Source organism: Bufo gargarizans, chromosome 3, assembly GCF_014858855.1.
Source record: "Bufo gargarizans isolate SCDJY-AF-19 chromosome 3, ASM1485885v1, whole genome shotgun sequence".
NCBI classification, from domain to species: domain Eukaryota; kingdom Metazoa; phylum Chordata; class Amphibia; order Anura; family Bufonidae; genus Bufo; species Bufo gargarizans.
Window position 1 is genome coordinate 333,063,791 of NC_058082.1, and position 11,560 is coordinate 333,075,350.

Here is an 11,560-nt window from a genome sequence, read left to right on the forward strand (position 1 = left end):
CTTTTACCCAAACCATTTTTTTTTACCCAAACATTTTTTTTTTTTATCAAAGACATGTAGAACAATAAATTTATATATGGATGTCGTTTTTTAAAAAAAAATTTACAACTGAAAGTGAAAAATGTCATTTTTTTGCAAAAAAAATCGTTAAATTTCAATTAATAACAAAAAAGTAAAAATGTCAGCAGCAATGAAATACCACCAAATGAAAGCTCTATTAGTGAGAAGAAAAGAAGGTAAAATTCATTTGGGTGGTAAGTTGCATGACCGAGCAATAAACGGTGAAAGTAGTGTAGTGCAGAAGTGTAAAAAAGTGGCCTGGTCATTAAGGGTGTTTCAGCTAGGGGGGGTTGAAGTGGTTAATCTTCCTCTGGTGAAGCCATTTCTTTGTTGATTTGGATGTATGCTTTGGGTCATTTAGATAATAACGAATCACAGCAGGTCACCATCAATTAGAAGTGTTTTTATTGCTGAGTACATCAGAAAACATGTGGCAGTTCGTGTGTTAACGTTTTTGGCACATAGGCCTTTGTCAGACACTATAATTACAATAGAACAAAATTGATCAAAACATCAAAAAATGACTATTACAAGGACTGACGTAACAGAGATGGCTGTATACAACGGAGAAGATTTTGCTCCGCAGTAGTCACAATCAAATAACAAAATGTTATCTTTAAATATATTTCTACAGTACTTATGATCTCCCATTTTCAACTGAGGATTAATACAGATGCGCCCAACAGGCTGAATACATAACAAGAGAAGATTGTCGCAGTGCTGAATACAAGACACTAGTTCCCTGGTACAGATTATTGGGGCTTAGTAAAAAACAAGGTTGTAAAGATACTGGAGAACTATGCTCTTAGTGAATGTTGCGCTGAATACATAACCTTAGGTAAAGTCAGAGTGCCGAGTACATGATATAAGGCAAAATCAGGGTGCTGAGTACATAATATAAGGCAAGGACAGGGTGCTGAGTACATAATATAAGGCATAGTCAGAGTGCTGAGTATATTGTGGTAACTGCATGCATCATACTGATTACTAAGTCTATGATGTCTATTGAGAGTCCGTAGTGAGGACATGGTGGAGGCAGCTTGACCAGTGCTAATAGAATGTAATTAAGGACAATGACCATACCACAATTGTATACTGTAATATGTATGGGTCAACTCAGTATTTGTATACGGATCAACAGGGACAGAATACGGACCAAGATGGTAGTGATACCCTCAGACTAAATGTTGTAGGGTAGTGTGCAGATAGGACAATCTACATCCTGTTGTGTCCATACACAAAGGGTTGGGTATTAAGTACAGGAAAAAATACAGTGAATGCATATCGGCCATTATCTCCAAGGAAGGGACCTCTATATGTATCTTCCTCTCCTTCCCCTTGGGCCTTGCCCCTCTACCTGTTTATCCACCATTCATGCATATTTTTATCCTTATACCCTGGATCCTTATTCTCAAAACCATACGTCTGACCCCTCCCACTTTCCTCCCTCCTCTTACCCAGCCTGCCGTAGAGCTATAGCTTGCGCTCCACAGACGGACTTCTTCCGGCTAGTGGAACGCAACTTCCGGCCCCGATGCGTTCCACCGCCCAACTAACTTCCGGTAAGTGGAACGCAGTGACATCAAAGGTCCTTTAGCCAGGTCCTGAATAAAGTAGAAAGAAGAGGAGATCTGCTACACGATCAAGTGGATGGGGCGAGTTAAAATGTTTATTATATTTAACCCCTCAATAGACATTTTACTAAGCATTCTGCATTAAGAATGCTATTTGTCACGAGTTAGAGGTCCCAGGAGAGACCTCCGCGTCGTCAAGCAAAAACATACAGCAATACGGTACAGTCACAACAGAGTTTATTGCACAAACTGAATCCAAGGAGGGAAACACAGAGAAATTGAGGAAAAGCCCCACTGCGCCACTGTCTAGTAATACTCCAGAGGGGCATGACTAAGCAACTCCTGGTATTTACTAGGGCTCCAGATGGTAGGGTTAGGCTTTGCCGCAGGGAGTTGCCAGGGTCCACTCTGGAGCATGAACTAGACAGTGACAACAGGAGCAAGCGGACAACAGGTACCAGAAGGTTGTTAAACAGATACTGGGCACTCTCTTAATATAGGAACCTCATAGTTTATTAATAAATAACCAGAAGGTACTGACGGTACATAGGCAAACATAACAAACAGGCAAATACAAGCAGGCAACTAAAAACACAAGCAGGAGTTAACGCAAGGGAACAGGAGTGGCAATGAGCAGAGAAGGACTAGCTCCACCAGTGGTATACTGCGTGGCCTTGCCCATAGCACTCTGCAGCAAGGCACGCTGAACAGAGAAATATGAATACACACAAGGTGACTCAAACATAACTGGCAGAACAGATAACAGAAACACAGGAAAGAGGACAGCAATGAACAAGTAGGAAACCCACAGAGCACAGACACGAATCCCATGGGTCAGCAGCATGGGAGAGTGAGTACAAACTAGGAGCAGGACAAGACAACACACACCAGGAGAGCTGACCCAGAACTGAGGAAACCTCAGCCTAAGGCCTCATGCACACGACAGTATTTTTTCACTGTCCGCAAAACGGGGTTCCGTTGGTCCGTGATCCGTGACCGTTTTTTCGTCCGTGGGTCTTCCTTGTTTTTTGGAGGATCCACGGACATGAAAAATGAAAAAAAAAATCTAAGTCAAGTTTGCCATTGAAATGATAGGAAAAAACGGACACGGATCACGGACACGGATCACGGACACGGATGACAATCTTGTGTGCATCCGTGATTTTTCACGGACCCATTGACTTGAATGGGTCCGTGAACCGTTGGCCGTGAAAAAAATAGGACAGGTCATATTTTTTTCACGGCCAGGAAACACGGATCACGGATGCGGCTGCCAAACGGTGCATTTTCCGATTTTTCCACGGACCCATTGAAAGTCAATGGGTCCGTGAAAAAAAACGGAAAACGGCACAACGGCCACGGATGCACACAACGGTCGTGTGCATGAGGCCTTATATACAGGTTCCATGGGTGCAGCAGGGAGGCCACACCCATGGACCAGACAGAGAGGATTAACTCCAGATAGGAACACAGGGGAGTTAACCGATAAAGAATAACAAAGAACACACAGAAACGAAACTGCAGCGAGGAGCGCCGAGAGAGCAAGAACGGAAGGTCACAGCCGGAGATAACGGCTGTGACACTACTATTTCCCCTTATAACCATGTTATAAGGGAAAATAATAAAATCTACACAACACAGATCCCCAACCCGAACTTCTGTGAAAGTCTGGGTTCGGGTCCGGGTACCAAACATGCCGATTTTTCTCACACGCGTGAAAAACGCACTAAAACGCTTTTCCCGCAACGCACCCGCTTCTTGTCCAGCCCTCACACACAACGGTCTTGTGAAAAAGAGGCCTAAGCGTTTCATAGAATTAAAAAATATTATTACATATAATATTTTTTTTAGGTCCAGGCTTTTTATTTATTAACCTCTTGGGGACATATGACGTTCCGGTACGTCATGATTTCCCGGTACTTAAGGACACCTGACGTACCGGTACGTCATGTGCAGCTCCGGAACAAGCTGCCTGCTCAAATCATTGAGCAGGCACCCTGGGACAATGCGCGACCTGTGGTTTGCGGCATTTACGGGTGGTTGCGGCGGTGATCAGAGGTGCCATCGGGTCCCCGGGCTGCTGTAATGGGGACCCGATGGCATGGAAGGCAGAGAGATGCCTTCCTTAGGCATCGGCGCTGCCTTCTGGTGAAGAGCCCCCTGGATCTCACAGGCAGGAAGCTGTATGTGTAATACACACTGTATTACTCATACAGCCAATGCATTCCAATACAGAACTATTGAAATGCATTTTAAAAGGGATTGGACCCCCAAAAGTTCAAGTCCCAAAGTGGGACAAAAAAAGTGAAAAAAAGTTGAAAAAGTAAAGCTTCCCCCCAAAAAAAGTTAAGTTTCAAGTAAGAAAAAAAAAGTATTTTCCCCCAAATAAAGTAAAAAAGAAATTTGTTAAAAATATGGGGGGAAAAATTGAAATATTAGGTATCGCCGCGTCCGTATCTATAAACATATTACATGACCAAACCCCTCAGATGAACACAGTTAAAAATAAAAACTGTGCTAAATAAACAATTCTTTTGTCACCTTACATCACTAAAAGTACAAGAGCAAGCGACCAAAAAGGCGTATGCCCACCAAAATAGTACCAATCTAACCGTCACCTCATCCCGCAAAAAATTAGCCCCTACCTAAGACAATCGCCCAAAAAATAAAACTATGGCTCAGAATATGGAGACATTAAAACATAATTTTTTTGTTTTAAAAAAGCTGTTATTGTGTAAAATCCATAATAACCTGCTCTATAAAAATATCACATGACCTAACCCCTCAGGTGAATACCGTAAAAAAATTAAAATAAAAACGGTGTAAAAAAAGCTATTTTTTGTCACCCTACATCACAAAAAGTGTAATAGCAAGCGATCAAAAAGTCATATGCACCCCAATATAGTGCAAATAAAACCATCATCTCATCCAGCAAAAATCATACCCTACCCAAGATAATCGCCCAAAAACTGAAAAAACTATGGCTCTCAGACTATGGAGACACTAAAACATTATTTTTTTTGTTTCAAAAATGAAATCATTGTGTAAAACTTACATAAATAAAAAAAAATTGTATACATATTAAGTATTGCCACATCAGTAACAACCTGCTTTATAAAAATACCACATGATCTAACCTGTCAGATGAATGTTGTAAATAAAAAATATAAACGTTGCCAAAACAGCTATTTCTTGTTACCTTGCCACACAAAGTGTAATATAGAGCAACCAAAAATCATATGTACCCTAAACTAGTACAACAAAACTGCCACCCTATCCCATAGTTTCTAAAATGGGGTCACTTTTTTGGAGTCCAGCAAAATCTGCCTTCCAAAAACCATATGGCATTCCTTTCCTTCTGTGCCCTGCTGTGTGCCCGTACAGCAGTTTACGACCACAACTGTAGAATCAGGGCCATAAATATTGAGTTTTGTTTGGCTGTTAACCCTTGCTTTGTAACTCGAAAAAAAAAAAAATTTGAAATTGTATCTCTATTTTCCATTAATTCTTGTGGAACAAAGTTAACAAAGTTTGTAAAATCAGTTTTGAATACCTTGAGGGATGTAGTTTCTAGAATGGGGTCATTTTTGGGTGGTTTCTATTATGTATGCCTCACAAAAGGTTTTTGAAAATTTCAGAAAAATTTCAAGATTTGCTTCTAAACTTTCTAAAGCCTTGTAACATCCCCAAAAAATAAAATGTAATTCCCAAAATGATCCAAACATGAAGTAGACATATGAGGAGTGTAAAGTAATAACTATTTTTGTAGGTATTACTATGTATTATAGGAGTAGAGAAACATAAAAATTTGCTAATTTTTCTAAATTTTTGGTAAATTTGGTATTTTTTATATATATAAAAATGAATTTGTTTGACTCCATTTTACCAGTCTCATATAGTACAATATGTGAGGAAAAAACAATCTTAGGCCCCATGCACACGGCCGTGTTTCACAGCCGTGTGCGGGCCGTGGAACCGCGGCCTGGATCCCTCCTGAGAGCAGGAGCGCACGGCGTCACTGGTTGCTATGACGCCATGCGCTCCCTGCTGCCGCCGCTATGGAGTAATACACTGGTATGATCTATACCAGTGTATTACTGTACTGTGCCGGCAGCAGGGAGCGCACGGCGTCATAGCAACCAGTGACGCCGTGCACTCCTGCTCTCAGGAGGGATCCAGGCCGCGGTTCCACGGCCCGCACACGGCTGTGAAACACGGCCGTGTGCATGGGGCCTAAGAATGGCTTGGATAAGTCAAAGCGTTTTAAAGTTATCACCACATAAAGTGACACTGGTCAGATTTGCAAAAAATGGCCTGGCCCTTAAGGTGAAAATGAGCCCGGTCCCTAAGGGGTTAAGGGGTTACAGGAGAAAAAGGACCCCACAATTTGTTACCCATTTCTTTTCTGAATAATGCAAAACCCCATATGTGGTCATAAACTGCTGTATGCACCAATGTGAGGTCTCAGAAAGAGACCTTCCATCTTCATTTAGCAGGACCTGCGCTAAAGTCACCACTCTCACCGCGTGGTGAGCGCAATGATGTCACTGAAGGTCCTTTTCCAGCTAGGTCCTGCAAGAAGAAGAAGAAAAAAGACGAGCCTGGCTATCATGTGGATGAGGCAAGTTACATTTTATTTATTTTTTTAACCCCACAATGGACCTTTTACTTAGCATTCTGAATTAAAGAATGCTATTATTTTCCATTATATCCATGTTATAATGGAAAATAACGTAAATGGGGTTCTGGGTAACTCATCCCTCGTCTCCTTACTTGCTTGCGGATGTTTGCGATTTTCACGCATCCCTATTCATTTCTATGGGGCCTGCGTTGCGTGAAAAACGCAGAATATAGAACATGCTGCGATTATTATGCAACGCACAAGTGATGACGTCACCGAAGGTCCTTTTCCAGCCAGGTCCTGCAAGAAGAAGAAGAAAGAAGACAAGCCCGGCTGCGCAATCATGTGGATGAGGTCAGTTACATTTTTTTTATTTTTAACCTTACAATGGACCTTTTACTTCTGAATGAAAGAATGCTATTATTTTCCATTATAACCATGTTATAATGGAAAATAATAAAATATACAGGACACCGATTCCAAACCCGAACTTCAGTGAAGAAGTCTGGGTACCAGTCAGTTTTTTATCCCGTGCGTTCAAAACTCATTGCACCTGCACGATAAAAACTGAACATCGGAAAGCAAACCTACTTGCACAATTTTCCCTGATCGCAGACCTAATCCGGACATGCTCCTCTGCAAGGGTCCTTATACATCACTGGCCGATAACTTCAGATGCTCTGAGATAAAAAAAAAAAAGAAGTGACCCCATTTTGGAAACCGCACCCCTCAAAGTATGTACCAAGGGGTGTAGTGAACATTTTGACCCCACAGATGTTTTGCAAAAATTAACTCACAGTAGATGGTGCTAAGTAAAAATTGCAATTTTCACACAGATATTACCTTTTCAGTGCCCAATGTGCTGTGCCCAATGTGCGCCAGTGTGAAATGCACACCCTCTTATTATGCTGTGCTTCCTGGTTTTATAAACACCGTACACGTGGCCCTAATCTTCTGCCTAGACATACCATAGGACTCAGGAGTGGAAGAGAAGCATGCACATTTGAGGTGCATTGCGATTATTTATGCATCTTGTGCTGACAACTGTAGAGGCTCTGGGGTGAAATATATAATGGTGCCCCCGAGAAATGACCCCATATTGGAAACTACATCCCTCAATGTATTTATTGAGAAGTGGAATAAGCATTTTTACTCCACAGTTTGTAGAAATTAATGCACAGCGGACCGTACAAAGTGAAAATTGCAAGTCTTCCACAGATATCACATTTCAGTGCCCAGTGTGCGGTGCCCAGCCTGTACCATCTGAGACACACAGTGCCCTTTAAAATGTTAGAGGGGTTCTACTGGGTACTGAAATGCCATGAATGTGGACGTACACTACTGTTTTGATACACTGCAGGCTTCAGAAGGGAAAGAATGCCATTTGGCTTTTGCAGCGCAGATTTTGATCGAGTCATTTACTGGTGCCACGTTGCTATTTCAGTGAGCCATAATTTTTTTTTAAATTTCTGTGCGAGGGCTTTTATTTTTTGGCATGAGTTGTTATCATTGGTTCTCATTGATCAATTTTTGATCACTTTTTATTTATCTTTTTTGGAAGTAGGATAAACAAAATATAGTGATTCTTTCACTGCTTTTTATGGTTTTGTCATTGCGGTGAACACCGTGCGGAAAAAAATGACACCTTATGTTTATTCTGCTGGTCAGTACGATTACAGAGATGCCAATTATTATTTTTTTCCATCTTACCACTTTTACCCAAAGCATAAAAAAAAAACATGTCTTTTGTCGCCATATTCTGAGAGCGTATTTTTATTTTTCAATCATCTTGTGTGGGGGCACCTTTTTGTAGGAAGAGTTGATGTTTTTATTGTTACCATTTTGGGGTACATAGTACTTTTTGATCGCTTGCTATTATGCTGTTTGTAGGACAAGGTTACAAAAAATGTTGACACCTTTTTTTTTACAGTGTTCACCTCACGGTGTGCTATTTTTATAGAGCCGGTTGTAATGGATATGAATATACCTAATATGTCAAATTTTTTAAAAGATTTTTTTGCAATATTACACAATAAAAGCTTTTTGGAAAAAAAAATTATGTTTTGGTAGTGCCATTTTATTTTATTTTTCTGCCGATCATCTTGCGTGGGGGCTCATTTTTTGTGGGATAAGTTGATGCTTCTATTTTTACCATTTTGGAGTACATAGTACTTTTTGATCACTTGTTATTACTCTTTTTGTAAGGCAAGGTGATGAAAAATGGTTATTTGGAAACAGTTTGTATTTAATTTTTTTTTACGGCTTTCACCTGATGTGATATTTCAGGTTTGACCGAACTGAGTTTAGAAGTTCGGTTCAGGTCCCGAACTTGACCCCAAACACCGAACCCCAGAGTCATCACCGCTGGCTGGTGGAGTACTCGAAACAACTCAGTGGTGGTGAAATTACCTACAAAAAGACACCAGAGTCTCTGTAGCTCAAAATATGAAAAATATCTTTATTGAATAATTATATAATGTAACATGATTAGCAGAGATAAAAACCCACAATAAATAGAAGTGCGGTTCCCCTGAGAGATGGTATTGCAATTTACCCTCAGGAGAACCACACACCCAAACGCACATTTCGGTGAAGCCTTCCTCTGGGAATGCACTAGTCCTTTAATATCACCCATCTTTTCAGTCATGTTAATGATATGATTCAATGCACTTTAACATCACCCATCTTTAAATTATATATGACTGCAGCACTTGCTTTAGCTCTACCGATGAGATGCTTGACACGCGTGAACCTTCCCCATCTGATGCGCGCCTGTATCCTAGTTACCGTATGACGCGTGCGGTCACGTTACCGGCCATCACGTGATCACAACGCATTTCCAGCTGGACGCAGGCAACTCATGGTGGGGAAGGAAGCTCAGATACGTCTCATGACGCCAGTACACATTGGTAGGTATATTTTTTATTGGTGAGCTATATGTTTAAATATACACACTTCGAAGGAGAACCGCACCCCTAGAGGAAGGCTTCGGCAAAACGTGCGTTGGGGTGTGCAGTTCTCGTGAGGGTACTATGCTCTGATGGGTATGTAATCACTTCATTACTTATCAGTTAATTGTATGTGTAGGAGTAAGGCTACTTTCACACTAGCGGCACGGACCTCTGGCAGGCTGTTTGCCCCCGGACTGCCGCTCCGCCCTTATTGACTATAATGGGGGCGGAGTTACAGCAGCGCACGGCGAGAGGCTGCCGGAATAAATGTCAGACATGTCGTCGTTTTATTCCGGCAGCCTCTCGCCGTGCGCTGCCGTGCCTCCGCCCCATTATAGTCAATGGGGACCGAGTGGCAGTCTGGGGCAGATGTTCACTAGCGGCAGGACGGCTCCGACAGGCTGTTTACCCGACTGAACAGCCTGCCGGAGGTCCGTGCCGCTCGTGTGAAAGTAGCCTTAGCTTCTGTTTAGAAACAGAAGACTATGTTCATATGTCCTGCCACTTGCCTTTATTGTAATTTAGCAATTATTTGCTCATGTTACATTGGATTAATTGATTTTTACTTCTATAGATAATTAATTGTTATTATTCCATCCCTCTGGGGAACCGCACTTCTTTTTATTGTGGTTTTTCATCTCGGCTAATCAAGTTACATTATTAATAATTATTCAATAAAGATATTTAAAAATGTTTTGAGCTATAGAGACTCTGGTGTCTTTTTTGTAGGTAATCTTATTAGAATACAGTGGGCTCTATTTGAGAGGTCTGCAAACAAGTCCTTTTGGTTAATATTTTCATGTATAACCTTTTTGTAATAACTTAGTGGTAAAGTGGTGCTGTTCCGCAGAGCGACTCACATCTCTCCAGCATGTGCAAGGTGGAGTTCCACCTTGACGGTGCATCGCATATGAGGTAGTGTCTGGAAGGCAGAAGTTACGCTGCAGCGCATACAGGCGAGCAGCAGCAGGGCAAGAACGGCGAAAGCACACAGATGGCCCTCACTTTCTGCAGCAGCTCTGACATATCCAGGTCATTTTTCAGGAACCTCTGCACCACCAAGTTCAGCATATGCACCAGGCAAGGGATGTCAGTCAAACCGGCTAGGCCCATAGCAGTTACGAGATTTCGCCCGTTGTTGGACACCACCAGTTCGGGCTTGAGGCTCAGCGGCATCAACCACTCATCGGTCTGTTCTTCCATGCCCGCCCACAGCTCCTGCGTGGTGTGGGGTTTCTCCCCCAAACATATGAGTTTCATAACAGCCTGCTGTTTCCCCCTGGCTGTGATGAAGTTGGTGGTGCAGGTGTTGCACTGACTTGATGAGGAGGCGGTAGAGAAGGAACAGGAGGAGGAGGAGGCAACAGGAGGCACCGAGAAACATCCAGCAATCCTCTGTGGCAGTGGCACAAGCGGCAAACTGCTCTCTGCCTATGGCCCAGCCACCACTACATTTACCCAGTGGGCAGTTAAGGAGATATAACGTCCTTGCCCGTACTTATGGGTCCATGTATCAGTGGTTAGAGAAGGAACAGGAGGAGGAGGAGGCAACAGGAGGCACCGAGAAACATCCAGCAATCCTCTGTGGCAGTGGCACAAGCGGCAAACTGCTTTCTGCCTACGGCCCAGCCACCACTACATTTACCCAGTGGGCAGTTAAGGAGATATAACGTCCTTGCCCGTACTTATTGGTCCATGTATCGGTGGTTATGTGGACCTTGCTAATGATGGCGTTGTGCAGTGCACACCTGATTTTTTCTGCCACTTGTTTGTACAGGGTAGGAACGGCCCACCTGGAAAAGTACAGGCAGCTGGGAGTCACGTACTGTGGGAATCGCTGCCGTCATGCTGTTTTTAAAACTGAAATGCTGCCATTCCATCTGGTGGAGGCAGACAAAAGCCAGGAATATTAAAATGCTAGCATTCAGGGCCAGGGCACGCGGGTGGGTAGGGGGTACATCCTCTTTCTCTCTAGTGTTTGGGGGATGGACAGCTGAACACATCAATGGAACAATGTGGAGATGCTCAGTGACGGTGGTGGTGGTGTTGCTGTGACATCCTCTTTTTGTAGGGTGGCAGGTGCCCCTGTCGCTCCAGAGTGGGTGGAAGAGGCAGAGACCGCAGCAGAAGAGGGAGCAGGAGGAGCCTCAGATGTTTCGTGGTTCTTCAGGTGTCTAGTCACTGCAGCTCGTGCTTTGAAGTAAGTTCATGCAGGTGGTGCTCAGGTTTAGAACATTTCTACCTTGCTTCAGGCTCTGACTGCACAGCGTGCAGACCACCCATGTCCTGTCGTCAGCACACTGCCTGAAGAACTGCCATGCCAGGGAACTCATTTGCGCTGGGTTTAGTGTGCT